This window comes from Pterocles gutturalis, unplaced genomic scaffold (genome assembly GCF_000699245.1).
Source record: "Pterocles gutturalis isolate BGI_N339 unplaced genomic scaffold, ASM69924v1 scaffold29800, whole genome shotgun sequence".
Lineage (NCBI taxonomy): Eukaryota > Metazoa > Chordata > Aves > Pterocliformes > Pteroclidae > Pterocles > Pterocles gutturalis.
Window position 1 is genome coordinate 10,043 of NW_010141836.1, and position 16,146 is coordinate 26,188.

Here is a 16,146-nt window from a genome sequence, read left to right on the forward strand (position 1 = left end):
TCGAACTAACGAGAAGTGAAAGCTGGGGGCTAACACTGAGATTTTTTCAATTCTGGTAAGTTACTGAGGATCATTTTGAGAGGATGTGTGGCCCCACTCAGCTACACAAGCACCCTGTCCTGTTTTCTTTACAGTGGTGGGGAGGATTGTTGTGTGCAGTACAAAACGCTGTCTCTGCTGTCACCATCGACAGCCACTGCCAGCCACCAGTGTCCGTGGTGATGGTCACTAATCACTGCAGGCGGCGTTCTGTTTGGCAGGAAGTAGGCAGCCTGGCATTTTGGTGTTTGGGTGGGCAGGGCACTCTCCTAAATCACTCCTTTTCACCTGAGGATCGGTAGTGAGCTGTGCCAGTTGCCAAGCATTTTATTCCCGCTTGATTTTTAATAATCAGATACAGTATTTACCTGCGAGATCAATGCTACTCATGTAGCACACCGGTGACATACAGAAGGACCTTTTCTAAGCGGCGCTGTGGGAATTGAGGCCTCTGCAGCAGGGCTGGAAGCCACTTCTTACCTAGCAACTGTTTCTAAGTAGGACAGCCGTTGACTGCCCTCGTGGCGGAGTGGATGAATCCTGCAGCACCCTCAGGAAGGGAACCTGGTGCCAGGCACCAGCCGGCCTTCGGAGGACAATGGAAGGAAGCAGAAGAACAAGCGGCGGGGAGTGGGAAGGGTTTTAAAGCCACAGGACCTTGACGGGAAAGCTGCATCAGGAGGCACACGGGGACTTTTCTGAGCTGTTAAGAGGAGAAAGGCAAATAAAGGGAAAAAAATCTGGGATTGTCAGAAAGGGAGCTGGGAAATCCTGCGGCTTGCGAAAGGTTTTTGCGTATGCCCCTGGGACTGGAAACGTGGAGCAGGAGTGATGTGAGGGTATAAGCTACTCTCCCGTGTCATGGTGGTTTTACGAGAAACGCCGTGTCAGCCAGAATGCCAAAAATGTGTGCGTCCGCAGTTCTTGCCCATGATAGGTGAGATGATGTGTGATCGGCATTAAATTCCTCACGTGCAGTTTTGCAAATGTACTCGGTCGTGATCGGGTGACTCTGCTAAGGAGGATGTTTCAGGTCCCACTTATCATTCCCTACTGAAGTCTTGTGCTCTGCATTCCTGTTCAGTGGTAATTGTGTGTGGAAAATCTGTGCTTTTAATGCCCAGTTAAGCTTTGTATGTTCTAAAACCTAACAGGTAAGAGAACACTTAAGCCAATGTAGGTGCTGAGGGACATCCAGTTTCCTGAGCCTGGGAAAACAGAAAGTCTCTTCAGTTCATGGATCAGGTTGGAATTGCTCTTTGGTAAGAGCTGTGGTGAATTTCACTTTTTCTTTGATTTCTCCCACAGATGAAGGACTGAACCATGAATGCAAACTCTGCAATCAGACATTTGACTCTCCTGCCAAACTTCAGTGCCACCTGATAGAGCACAGCTTTGAAGGCATGGGCGGCACCTTCAAATGTCCAGTGTGCTTTACAGGTAGGAGGCAATCACTGCTTGTCCCAGTCATGCCCTTAGCCTGCGTGTGCAGAACTGCACTTAAAACTGTGTCATTTGTTGGCTTTTAGGAGGGAACATTACATTTGTGCTCAGTAGTAATACTGATTAGAAGTCGTTTAGAAAGCTGAACTTCTTGAAAGGTCAGGCATCCATCTGTAAGAACTGCATTTCAAGCTTTTCTGTCTGAAGTTTGAGTTCCCTATTATTACAGAAGTGATAGTCTGTTACCATCCACAGTATCACATTCATCACCTTCATGTACTAAACTTGCTGAGGTTAAAACTGCCCATAAATTTGTGCTTTAAAGCTACAGATGATTCATCTAAAACCACATAACTCAGAGCAGAACTTGGCCCCACAGGCAAGGGCTGCTAGGCATAGCCTGTGCAGCAACATTCTCCCCTTACTGGGCAAGAAAGCCCACTTGCTGGTGTTTGTTGGCTTGTGGTAAGAAGAAACACCCTTATAATGTGCTTTAGAAAGCAAACCATGCTGTCTTGCCATAACTTGAGTTCTGCTCTCCCCTGACACAAGTCCAAGTGTGGAATAATCCTCCTCAAGTCAGTGGTGTTATTCAGTAGTAAAACCCAAGTGAGAAAATAACTTGACCGAGTAGGGTTAAGCACCGCAGTGTTTGGGCCATAATGAGGAACAGAAAAATGCTGTTGTTGGAAATGAAAACATATTAAAAGGATGCCTACAGAGTTGTTGTGAGCTTCTTTAAGGACTTCTTAATAGAACTTTTCATAAAATGATAACCTAAAACATAAGCGTTAATATGTAGCTTACATGCCCAATTTTGCTTTACAAGATGAAAATCAAAGATAATCACAAACATGACAAAACACACTTTGGGTATTTACTTTGGGTATTCTTGCATCAATGGCATGGTAATTCTGGAAGCCATTCAAGGTTTCTGTTCTCCATTAATGGGAGTGAAGGATTTTCATTGGTAGGCAAATAGACCCTTTAATACCTTCATTTTACTTCTTTCTGTTTGGCAGCTCCCCTCCCAATAAAACCTAAGTGCGCACTACAGAGGAAAATTAAAGTTGAATTTTTCATCTCTCAGATACAGTGGCTGGTGATGGTTATTACCTCACTGTGTTCAGGTTTCACACATTTCTGTGGGTTATAAAATTAAAAAAATACATAGTTCATCTTCACTGCACAGCTTGTAGTTGAAATGTCTGAGGGTGGATGGTATTGCCATAAACAGTTTGCCTGTTCGGTGTCTGCGTTCAGTAATTCTTTCAGTTAGGCCTTTGTTTTTTTGGTTTTCTTACTGGTTCTGCTGATTTTTTTTCCCTTGTCTTTGTGTACACATTATGATATGATATTTTTTTTTTAGTGTAATGCCATGGGTCTTCGATTTCCAAGTTTGAGGGAGTTGTAAAGAAAAAGTACAAAAACTTGCATATGTAAGGAGTGCCCACTGATGACTCTCCTTGTGAGCAAGATCCCTGATAAAACTAATCCTTTAATGTTTCAGCCAGTGCCTAGTAAAATGTGTTAAAGAGTATGGAGATAAGTCGATTCCAATCTGTGTGAAACGCTTTTTCTTTTTGCTGATGGGGTAAATAGACACCAAGCATTAATCATAAACAATGGTGTTTGTTTTATTAGCAATACGCCATTAAATTATTTCAGCATGTCTTGCTAGAATATTAACAAGAAGTAAAAATCACCAGTATAAGTTTTATGTGGAAAATGGAATCTGGCCTTTTTTTTTTCAGGGTAATGAGAAATGTGATTAAAATGTATGACTCAGAAGAACAATATTCTGATGTTTTTTTGTTGCCTTGCAATTAGAATAATTTTAATGATTAGGAGTGGAGTCAAAGTCAAATGCCAGCATCTTTAATAAATCCTTTCTCTGCCTATATAGATTAATATTGTAGATGCGAACTTTTTTAGGTCACAGTGCACCAGGCATCCATCAGAAGTCAGTGCTGCCAACCCAAACACTGCCTCTGGCATATACAATTTAATTATTAATAGTATGTCTCCTAGGTAAACTGTTACACAGTCTTAGGGCCTTGTTTTGTAGTCATTAAAATTGAACATGTTTATATTATTGAAACCCTTGCATTCAGTGTGTAGGCAGAGTTGATCTTAAAGTATCCAAAGAGAATTTACCTGCAGTTCTGTTTCACATTTATAGGCATTGCCCCAGAGTAGCTGTGGGATATAATTTTTAGCATTAACACATTTAAATACAGAGCTGTTTGTTAGCTTTAACTTTAGGCACACAGAGTAAACAGGAGTTTGGCATCTACACTTTTCAAACCTGTTGGTTGCTAGGAAATAAGTTTTATATGTGTTCAATCAAAGTGCAGTGAGCATGAAGAAATAATTCTGAAGAGAAGATGGCATTCTTAAATTCTTTAAATTTGAAATCTTCATTGGTTGTCCTGTTAGGGTCTTTTTTTTTTTTCTTTGTTTATCTGTTTCAATTCATTCATTTTAGAAGGATCACACTTTGCAGATTAATAGTGTTCGTTATAGCAACAGTGTAATGTGAAATCAGAGTGCGCCAGCCTAGTGGCCTAATGTGCCTAACCTCTTGGAAGTGTTGAGTGATAATGGGAAATTGTTTATAAAAAACTCTTCACTTGTAATATGAAATAGTGAAAAGCTTGTTGTTTAATATTCTAGTGTTTGTCCAAGCAAACAAGTTGCAGCAGCATATTTTCTCAGCCCATGGACAAGAGGACAAGATCTATGACTGCACACAGTGTCCACAGAAGTTCTTCTTCCAAACAGAGCTGCAGGTACCACACTTGTTACCTGGGGTTTATAATAGCATTATGTATTTGATAGCTGAGTTCAAAGCTTTACTTGCTTTACTATCCTCTGATACTTGCCCATCATCAGGATAGGAATGAGGGAAGAACAAGAGAAATTGCAGGTGATTCAACGCATGCTGCTTCAAAAAGGTGCTGGCAGAAAGCCACCTGATACAGACCTGAATTTTGGGAGCCACCTTTGGATTCTTGCTCTGTAGGTTGCTGCAGATCAAGATATTCTTGAGAGAGAAATGGACATCCTATTTTCTGTTTGAGATCTGTAAAACATTTACTCAACCAGTGAAATGGAAAATAAGTGTATTCTTTTGTCTCTAAATGTGAAAAGCTAAGCCCTGCAGTAGGAGTATAGGGATTGAGGAAGGGGTGCGGTGAGGGGAGGGGGGGGGAGTAGAAAGAATTTATCTTGGTTTACCTGCTGGCTGTTTCCCATAAATACTAACTTGGTGGGGAAAAAGAAATAATAGGGTCAAATGAATGGTACACTCTCTTGTGTGCTGTTGTCAGGCCTGTAATGATACTGTTTACTAATAGTAAACAACAGTACAGAGAAGAAGAAATAAATGTTGAACAAGATCTGCAAAAAATTTTGGATGAAGGGATTATTTACTGTATATTAACATTCTGCACTGCTTGTTGCAATGAGAAGTGTGTTATTACTGATGTGGTGTTACACTTTGAAACAGCAGCAGCAGATTTTTTCTAAATTATTTTAGTTTATATTGAAGTATTAAGATAGGTTGACAGAGGAAAAATTTTCAGGGTTTCTCATGGTCTATAGGGCTGGAACAAGGAGAAGTATTTGTACAGTAAGGCCTTTCCTACACCATCCACCATGTGATTTTTATTTAGAATGAAAAGATTTTTCAGCACTTAAGTTTTTTCAGCACTTTTTTATAGCATGAGCCCCCGAAGTCCTTTGACTGAGGTGTCCACAATTAATTTTTCTTTGGACCAGATCTGGATTTCATCTCATCAACGGAGGTGAAAGGCTACTGAGGCACGTGCACACATATGCCCGTTTAGTGTTTCACTTACTGAAAATTTTACTTGCTGAAAACCTTATATTAAGGTTTGGCATGACAATATGAAATATTTATTTGGAGAAAAAAGGAATCAGCCTGTTTAAACCATGCATTAATTAATTGTGTGAGAGATCAGTATTTATATTGATTGCACTGCATTTTCTCTTTCCTGATTTCTTTCTGCATGAAAACAATATGGAATAAAGCCTTTCTAATAGCCTTCCCTACCTCTTCCTCGGTGGATGCCTAGGTCCTGGGAGCTCCTGTAGTACCTGCCGTACTGTACCTATAACACTCCAGGGTGCCTGTGCTGTATCTCTCTCCTATTTTTAATAGATCCAAATCTGTTTCATTTACTGTCCATACCAGGTATTGCATGCAAGCTCTGACCCAAAATGGAAGAGGAGGACAAGGAAAACAAAAAGTTGAATGTTTAAGGAAAAAGTCATACATAGTGATGGACAGGAAGAGGCAAGATTGAGTTTTGAAGTCAGAAAATGGTCTGGGTTGTGTAGAAAGTTATTGGACTTGTGGGAAAAATAAAGGAGAAACTGAGTGGAATGAGGAAAGGTCAGAAATTAATTTTGTTGTATGCATTTCTTTCACAGCATGGCTTTTGTGGAATCATTTCCTTTGCTTTTTTTTGGTTGAAATATTTGTTGGGGTGTTTTGCAAAGTGTCTCCAATAAGATTAAACTGCTTTTTTCAGGGGGAAAAAAAAATATTTAAATTTTTGTTGCTTACTGATCTTCACAAATTCTCTTGTTCATCACTGATTAGTCAAAATTAGGAAGTAGGGAGAAGTAGAGACATAAGCAGTTTCTGGAAAGAGAATGGAGAGTTTGTTAGAGAAGAAAGACCAAAAGAAAAGAATTTTAAAACCCACAAAAACTCAGAAAGAAAGAAGGTGCAGGTATGCAGAAGACAATTATGAAGAGAAAGGAACAGAATCAAGAGGACAGAAATTAGTTTTAACAGCAGAATTCAGAGTGGATCTTAAAAAGGCAGAATAGGTAACTGGATTCTGACAGTGCAAAATATACAGAGATCCAGGTGTAGTTGTGACATGTACAATTACCTCCTTACTAGTCCATCCCCCCTAAAATATGCTCTTGTTTCAAAATACATGGAGTCCCAAGCAGCTGACTTCATCTTTTTTATTATAATAAAAGCACATGTTTTTCCACTCAGAATTCATCCGTGCCTGAGACTGAGGGAGAGATTTTGCTCCCTGTCTCTGAGCTTAATTCATTAAAACTTCAACATAACGGAGGCACCTGGTTTTCTAGTGAATGGCACAAAAGGATGTCACTATAGAGAGACAAATTATGCTCTACATTGGCTAGGTGACAATCAGTGTGTTGGTTGTTCCATGCTGCAGAAGGCTCTTAATAGATCACATCTCCATACCCTTAGAGACAGCCTCTCTCTGGATTATCAACACTTGCAAAAAGGAAAAGGTATTAATTTTCTTATTCACTTAATTCATAATGTTTTATTATTTTAATTAACTTGGGTAGCCCCGCCCCAGTTAAGAATGCACTATGTTTAAAAAAAAATGCAGTACCATCATGCCATTTGCATTTATTTGTTGGGATCACTGGCTTTCTGCTCTTACCTCCAGTTATCTACCCAGGCTGGTGAAAGGGCAGCAGAGCACTTAGGCAGAACAGTAGGTACTGACCTTTGGAGTCTGCTTCTGCTGAAAATACATTGATCTTGAGCCCACTCTCATTTAAAACCTATTCTAGGAGGCATCGCTTTGTTCAGGCTATCTACCAGCTGAAGCAGTGGAATCTTTGGCAACTAGCCTCTGGGTTACGTTTCTCTGTCTTTTCACATTACCGCGGTTCGTGTTGGGCTTGCAGCATAACAGTGTATTTATTCCCTCTATCAGGAGTGATTCCTTTTTATTTAAACATGCATCTAAAGTGCATCTCTCATGCTAATCATCTCAGATTAGAAGCCACGGACAGCACTCCATGGCTATAGTAAGAACATGAACAAGGCAGAGCACAGCAGAAGACAATAGCATAGAAGTCATAGTACAGATAATAATTAAAGGAAATTAATTAATTAATTGATACAGAAAATAAATGCATTATAATAATGCTTAATTTGGTGTTTGGCCCAGTGCAATTCTTTGCTTAGCATTTTCTGGCTCTTGTTTTGGGAAGAGTAGGCTATAGGAACATAAGAATCCCCACATACTACGTTTATCTCACCTTGAGGAAGTTACTATCCCCTCATTACCAGTCTTCTCAAAGCAAAAAACAAGGACCAGAGGTTTCCATTATTTCGCTCCAGACCCCTGTTAGGAATGCAAGACCATCCCGTAAGACCACATTCTGGTGAGAACAGCAAGTAAATGACCAGTCCTGAAAATCAAACCTGCAATGTATTACTCAATCTTTATGTTGAAATAATGAGATTTTAGGGGAATTTGCTCTTTGTTTTAAGATAGCTTGCCCCTCTCCCACCTTTGATGCTTCATTTAAATGGCTTTGTGCTCCATAGCTATTGAATAAGTTTTAAATTTTTGGAGATACTACCTCTAAAGGAAGGAAGCAAATGCAAACCTTCTGTAACAGTTAGAAGTGTATGTTTTAAGAGTGTTCTGAGTTGTGGATTTTCATCCTTATATGTTCAAAAGGCTATGTGGTGTATTTATGCTTCTGAAATGAAGTTGAAAAAGTATGTCCCTAAAAATGTTTATTCTTTACAATGGAAAGCTTTTAATAAGACATGCTTAATACAATAAGGGCTTTTCAGAACTAGAATTAGGCTTGTAACAATCTTTACAATCAGAAATATATCCCATCTAGGTATCAGATAAGGAAGCTGCAAGGTAGGTGTATTTATAGGGTGCCTAGATGTCTCCTGAAAGTTGAAACTCTTCTAACTGAACACCTGTAGTATGACCATACAGTTCTCTGTGCAGGGTGGATATAACTAAAACAGGCTTGTCCATCCATCATCCATAATGCTTAACTTTTAATTAATAAGGAAGCAAAGAAACTTGTAGCTAATGTAATTATGATAAAGTAATTTGTGCCTATTAGATCTTCTTTTTCTTGTCCTCATTCTATTTCCAGTTCCTGTTTCTTTTGCTTTAGTCTTTGGACTTAGGCTTCAGTGTTTAAATGGGTGTTCTTCCTTTGTCCCGGATGAGGAGCAGCCATTCCTTTCCTATTCCCAGTCCTAGTGTTATTTCCATAGTCAGCACCACATATTGCGGGGAGGAATGAGACTCTCTTGTGGAGTGTTACCCAGAGGGAATGGATTAATTTTAGATTTTTTTTTTTTGTATGCTGCTGGGTCAGAGAGGTACCAACGTCCGATAGAGTCGCTGAAAAATTGTACAGGTTTTATCAGGGTTTTATCATTGATGATCATTAGTTCTGAATATGATACTATCCAAGATTACATGGCCTCTCAGGACCGTTTTGCCCAGTACAAAAATTATCTCTTTTTAGTGAATTAGAGCATTTACTTAACATTTTGTGACTAATAATTAGTTGCCTCTGGGGTAGTTAAGTGTCCCCACTTTACAGACATGAAAACTAGGGCAAGAAATAATTGGATCAGTTGCTTCCCATCCTGTTCAAAAGGGACCTGGCCTCAGTGATTCACGCCCTTGCTGCTTCCTGTCTGGACTCCATCAGTGCAGAATACCTGGGCATGAAGCCATCAGTCCGTTGGACGTTCCAGCTAATACAGAGAGCTGCAGCACTGTTCCTCAGTAGCAAAGGATACTAGGAGCATATTCAACCTGCTCTCTTTTTGTCTACACTGCCTTCCTACATGTTTTTCTGGTTGTGTTCTAAGACTCAATATTTTTGATTGACTGGGTTCAACCACATCTCAGAGATCACCTGGTTCTTCCCACTTGGTAACAACGCAGTAGTTGACAGCCCTGCTTTATAAGTGTTTTCATCAAAGAGCTGGAGCTTGTTTGCACAGGAGCTAGAACTTTCTCACAGTCTGGCCTGAGAGCATGGAACAGACTTCCACAGCAGTTAAGTATTACCCTGAATGTCCTCAACTTACACTTCTAAGAGTAGGGTGCACTTACAGGTGCCAAAGGCTCCATTCTCTCATATAGACATGTACCTGCACGTAGATTTTTAAACTTTCCCCAAAACCCCAATGCACAACAACAGAGCTCTTCTAAAATGAAATACACAGTTCCTTCCCCAGGGAAAGGATGAAAGAAAGAATGAAACACTCATAGCAGATGTTACACATGTTGCTTAAAACATTAGGAGAATATTCTCAGTACCTGCTGCAATCAGCTGAAGCAGAGCAAGGCAGAGGCAGCACAGAAGTGTCTCCCAAAGTTTTGTGTGGCTTTATGTGTGTCCCTCTCTGGATGTCCAGTTTTAACATTTTCATTTTCTAAAGTTAGCACTGTGAAAATGATCTTCCAATTTCTTCCTCATTTCTTTAAGGGTTAAACTTTCCAAAGATCTCTGCATTGTAAAATGCTCCCAATGATCTCAACATTTTAAAACAGCCTTTAAAATACCCTTGACCTGAGCCAGAGAAGAACTAAGCAAGCTTCCAGCTATTTCAAGAACTAAAAGACTTGACTGAAACCTTTAGTGCTATCCCAGTAGCAGAGCTGGGATTCAAACTCTATTCTCTCATGTGTGGGTCAGCTAGAGAAAACTGCTAGTTAACCTGGGCTGGGGTTGTCTCCTTGTGGCAGAGGCCTTTTGGGGGCCAGCTGGGAAAGAGCTTGGTGTGGGAATAGCATCAGCAACAGCAACAGTGGCACTGCTACGTCCATATAGGATGTGCCATATAGGGTGTGCCAAAGCCCCCACAGTGGTTGAGTCTGTGTATCATGTAGGTCCCAACGGCGAGCCTTCCATGACAGCAGGGGAGACCATGAATAATTTATACTCTTTACCAAAAAAAACAGGGACAGAACTTTCAAACCTGCAGGTGAAGTTAAATTTTCAAGGATGTTTTCTTCACAAAGAAAAGGCCTCAAAACATTTTTTAAAGTAAAATTGGAGATTAGCTCTGGCATTTCTAGGTCCCCAAACTCTTAGGGTGAGAAGTGGAACAGAGATGCTGGCTTTCTAGGCCCCAAAGGCCAGGAGCCAGCAGGGAATAACTTTGTCAGCTCGTCTTAAAAAGAAGCCTACCTGAAATCCAATTAACAATCAAAGCTTTAGGCCAACGTTTTCAAACTCAATGGCCTATTTCTGAGAGGGTGCTGAGCACCTCCAGCTGCAGTTAAGGCCAGTTCAAGATGCTGGTGCTGAGTACATCAGGAAATCAGGTCATAAATGCCTGAAGTTAGGAACCTTGTAAAAAGCAGAGGTGCTGTGCCGACATAGCCTCCTTTAAGGTTTCAGCAAAACACTTTTGATGCCTAAATACAGGCTTTACTTTCAGGAATGTTGGCCTTAGTCCTTAGCAGGCAATCAGGTTGCTTTGTCAGAGTAGATGCCTAGGATCAGTTGCGAGGTCTGGTACTAACTTGCTCCACTTAACCATGCATCCTCTCGTGAGTGAGGGTGATGATGACAATATGTGTGCCAGAGATACTAGGATTGTAATTAATGCTTGTGTTTTGAGGGAACTAGATAGAGCTGCATGTGTTGTGAGTATTATTAGTTCGAGTGCTTTTTTTCCTGAACCTTTACTGTGCTTTCTGTTTCAGATAGATATATGAATATGTGTGCACCAGTACGTGCATAGCGTATTTCTGCATGTCTTCCAAGATTTAAAGAACTCAGGCTTGTGTTCCTGAGACCTGAGACTTCTTTCCTTAGAAGGGAGAATTATTTTCCTTGCAAATTTTCTCAAAAAGGCAATCGAGAGAAGCATGGTGGAGGCACTCATGCATTAGCTCTTTAAGGACATACCTTCAGAGTGTTTCCCCTACAACTCTTACTTCAATGTCAAACAAAGTTTAAATACCAAAAAAATACTTTGAATTCCCTTCCAGTGCTCCTTCACTCCTGGGGATTAAGAGGTGTTACAGCCATATTAGGTTTTCATGTGGTAATTCTTTTCTAAATAAGAAATTTCCAGGTTTAGAGCTTATGAGTTCACCCTCCTTTGATTGGCCTGTTCAAATGTAAACACTTCCTGTGGGTACTTCGTTAGCTCATGAATATTTATAACATATTGCAAAGCCCAGCAAGCCCAAAGTGCCAGAGTTTTTCAGGGACCATTTTGATTTCACTAAATAGTGCTTGACAAAGATGGGCTGAGTATCAGTGGTTCTTACTTGTCTCTCCATACTCCATATACTAGTAACTCTACATGCAACAGTCAGCCTGTGAAACTTTCTGCACTTTTTCCTGGAAATAAGCAGGAAACAATGAGTTCACAACATCTCTTATACATTCCCTGAGAGAACATTCCTTAAATTTCTGGAGCAATTGAATCACAATTATGGGTGTGTTTTTTCAGATGCTTGAGTGATATTATTTATGAAATTACTGAATTAATTGACAGTGTAGCAGTTAAATATTGCCCCTAAATAAACCATTTTAATCTTGAAAAGAAATTCAGACTTAAGGAAAAGTAAAATGGCAAAGGGTTGGAAGCTAAATATACTGTCCAAAATAAGTACTGAGCTACACCCACAAAGTACCCATAGAAAAATAAGCAAAAATGTATATTTCTTCTCTTTCAAGAAGGATAGAGTCATACCCAAACATGTATATGCTTGAATATATGTCCCTATTTTGCCTGCTCCTTCCTGTTTATGCTCTTGTATGTCTGGACTTTTTTTGTAAAATATAGGTATGTATTTTGAAAAAATCAGTAGCAACAAAAAAGCTTAACCCATGCTTTGGATCTTTTCTCCTTATTGCCTTGTATGGTCAACATTAAATAGATTCTGCAGAATCAGGTAATAAAGTATAGTTCATAATCTTTGTGACTGCAAAGACTGTGTCATGTAAGTATGTCAAGTGAAGTTTGTTGTCTCCAGTCTGAAAGCAGCATGAAACGATGGCAATCAAAATATAAGCTCCACTGTTCCTTTGTCTTTTTAAGTGTCGACTCTGAAGCATATCAGGGACATTACATGTCAACATTAACATGATTTCTGACTGTTTTAGCAAATGGAACGGCAAGGTGTGCAACATTTCAGCCTAAAGAAGCGAGTCAGAAGTTGCTGCAGAAAGAAAAATACATAGAAAGGCAGAAGAAGAAGGAAATGAAAGGCAAACAAGTAGAAGAGAAGTAGAAAGGAGATTATGGGGCAAAGAAAGAAACAAGATAGAAATAATAGTGCTTCGGAAAGCAAACATTTTTCTTCTGAGTGATGTTAATGATAAGGCACTTGTAAAAAATAAATCATGATATTAATAAGGGGAAGTTCAGTTATTGCATAAAGACCAATTTCTACCCTCGGTCCTTGTAGAAACCTCTGAGAACATCAGGGAGTCCTGTTGTAGATTGAGGGCAGGGAAAGCAGTAAATGTATTCCCTGACCCACAAATAATCATTAGAAATGGAGTTCTGCCCTTTGCAGAAAATGAGGTTTTTTCATCTGTGCCCTGAATGTTTCAGCCTACACCTTGCCATTAGTCAGATCAGTTGGCTCATACACCTGGAGTAAGCAGATGAAATAACCACTCTGTTTGCATTTGAATAATTTCCCTGGTAGATCAGTTCAATTCTCTTAATTGTCCATCCATTAATTTCTTGCTAATGTAGTTGATATCGATGACTGATTTTCTGTGCTAAAAAGGAAACACCACTTCTTCATTCTAGGACGCATTCCTTCCTACAACTGTCCTGCTGTTAGCTACCAATAGCTGCCGTTACATTATGTTTCATCTGGCCCAGAGACGACAACAGATGGCCATCTCCGGGACTGCCATCAGTGTGACTTTATGAAGCATCCAGCTATGGTGTACTGAGGAGCTTCATGGCCAGTTCTGCAAATCCGCCTCCCTTCCCCCCACCCCGCTGCTGGCTCCTCTCACTCCATCCCCATGAATAAGCTCCTCATTCCTGGCTCCACTCTCCACTGGTCCTGTGGTTTCCCAACAAGTGATGGCGCAACATTATCTCTGAAAGTTTGCCGCTCAAGGTCTGCCCTCGCTTTCCTCCACAGCACTGGCAGAAGGTTGTCATGGCCCCTGTATACCCCAGCATCCTCACACCTCCATGGTTTCAGTGTAACAAAGCACAGGTAGAGGGGCTCAGTAGCAGCAAACCTGCCACCTCTTAAGATCTGTAGTCCAAACTACCTTCTTCCATCACAGAGCTTAGCCCAGTAGCCCTGCATCTCCTTGAGCTCCAGGGATTTGGAGAGAGAGGGGATATTTGTTCTTTGTTTTTTTTAATGTTCCACAAGACATGCTGCCAAACCAAGACTGAGTATATTAAGTGTGAGGGAAACTAAAATATCAATTAGAGACCCGCAGTGGAGAAAAGTATAAAATTCACAAGCATCCTGATTCCACTGACAGGTTAGATTATTTGGAAAAGCTGTTTCAACTGGGTGGCTGCTGTACATTTTGGAGAAAGATAGATTGTTTGCTCTTGACAGAGTTTTCTAAAGCAAGGTACCTTCAGAGCTGAACCCATACTTTAAGAGAAATTCACATTTGTATCCTTTATTGTGATATTTCCACCAAGTCTACAGCTAGTAACAGTCTCTGCCCTCAAGCTATAAAGGAGTAAGGCTCCATTGTTGGAGAGAGAGCAGCTTTCTGAGATGTGGTAGGCAAGATGAATAGTGCTTAAAAGCAGTGCTTGCGGTGCTGTCATTTAGAACAGGAACACTGAGGATTTAAACGAAAGTGAAAGGCATGGTAAATGAATCCTTAAAACTGGTCAGATTTTCAGCTGCCTAAAATAACAAGTTTTCTCCATTGACAGGTTCATTGAGTAGGAGGAAAGCTGGGAGGGAATGAATTCCCCTAGAGAGGAGGTGCAGATAGTTTGTGAAAACAAGGTGTGGTCAGTGATTCATAAAGAGACATAGCCAGGAAACTCCAGTAAACAGCAATCTTGGCTCAACAGTGGTGACTTTCCTTCTTTTTCTTTTTTTTTCTTCCTTTTTTTTTTTTTAAAGAGCATAATTAGATTTTTCCATTCCAAACATTAGTCAAAAAGACTCAGATGCAGATGGCTACACAAGTGGAGCTGTTCATTACAAAACTCTGACCAGGAGGAACAGCTTTTAGGTTCAGCATTTCTACCTGTCATTGGGGTCAGGTTCACCATGCTTTGATCAAACTGAGGATGAAATATAATTTTGGATGGAAAAAGAGTGGATTTTTTTGCAGGCTCTCATGATTATTTTTTTTAAGTTGAGCTTCCTTTGTGTTCAAAGCTGAAATTGAGTGTCCTCCATCCTGTTAGCAAGGGAAGAGAGAACGAGATGATTCATTTCTCGTGAACCAATACTGTTGTTACACACATTTCTATGTGCAGCTTTAGTTGTTTATCTGTATTGTTATGGTCTAATTTTGCAGCAGAGTCGCTAGACACAGGCACTGATCATGGCTGTGTAAATCTGCTTGGAGATACTCTGTGTCAGTGAATATTCTGCGTCCCCCCCTATATTTTGTGTGCATAGATGTGCGCTATGTCATATAAAGAACCTGTGATATGGTTAAATATTAGTGGTGCATTTTGCTTTGCTTTGTGTTTGTAAAGGTGAAAGGTGATTGTGCAGGAAAATGGAACAGTATATTTGGTGTGAGACAGGCACTAAGAACTCGCTCCCATGCTCAGTTATAATTCATGACTGTACTGGTGGGAAGCCCTTATCCCTCTGTGGAGTTAATGCATCTCTACTGTAGCCTGCTGAGAGCACCCTGTGTCCCCTCCCACCATCTGTGCCTTCACTTGCGTGCTTGCTCGCTCTCTCTCTCTCTCTCTCTCTCTCTCTCTGTCTCTTGACACTGTGAGATCTCTTGGTGTTAAAACTGTCAGACTACTACTGCCTGGTAAAGGCGTCTTTATGATGTGTATTAATGTTGAATTGTCATTTAAAGGGTGAGGAGATAGGAAAGGGATATGTTACCATTTGTTTTAAGCTCTTGTTAGAAAACACTGAGGAGCAAATAGACAGAAAGGTAGATTTGTTACTTCAAACAGCAAACAGCTTTGAACAGTGTACAGAAATTGCCACAATGTACAGTAAGAGCTATTGATGGCAAATGCATTCTTGTCCCCAGTCTAGGCATATTTTTGCTGTTTCTTGGTACAGTGGATCTCTGCTTCTCCATGTCAAGATCTGAATCAACGGCATTGTAAACTGAATAATATTTATTTATCCATCAAATGGCTTAGCTGACAACTATTTTATTTTCTACAAGTTGATCTCCTCTTTTAGCTGGAAAGCTCCCTTGCAGGCTGCAAGTTAATTGCTTCTATGCTGCCTGAGACTTCAAATTCATGTGACCAAGTGCTATAAGCAAGCACAATCTTACTTAAATAGTGAGTGTACAAAGATTTATTATTATTATTATTATTATTATTACTGTAAGGCACTGTCAGAAGACCTGTGAGACAGTCTAGCTTCAAAAGAACTGAACTCAGTTCACAGAGATTTGAGATGATGCTTTATCAGCCTGGCACCTTACTGCAATATTAGACTCAGAATATGGTTAAAAGACCATGTACTTGACTGTCACAGCAATATTAATTTGCTGTGTTTAACTAAATGTAATCTTCTGTAGTCTGTTGTTTGTATTCCTTTAAAACTTATAAATCAAATCCAGACCTGGAATACGAGTGTATGAACTTAACAGATGTGCTGCCATAAGGGACCTGCTAGGTTATAAACTGCAGAAATGATATTTTTCTATTTCACATTC

General features: G+C 40.1%; 1 long non-coding RNA gene across 1 annotated transcript in view; it reads left to right on the forward strand.

The window, feature by feature from the left end:
- Positions 1-1,347: 1,347 nt before the first annotated feature.
- LOC104469598 overlaps positions 1,348-16,146 on the forward strand; it is a 30,641-nt gene continuing 15,842 nt past the window's right edge. The window contains exons 1-2 of the long non-coding RNA XR_727633.1: positions 1,348-1,479; positions 4,159-4,274. This is a non-coding gene — a long non-coding RNA (uncharacterized LOC104469598). The remainder of the gene's footprint in view (positions 1,480-4,158; positions 4,275-16,146) is intronic.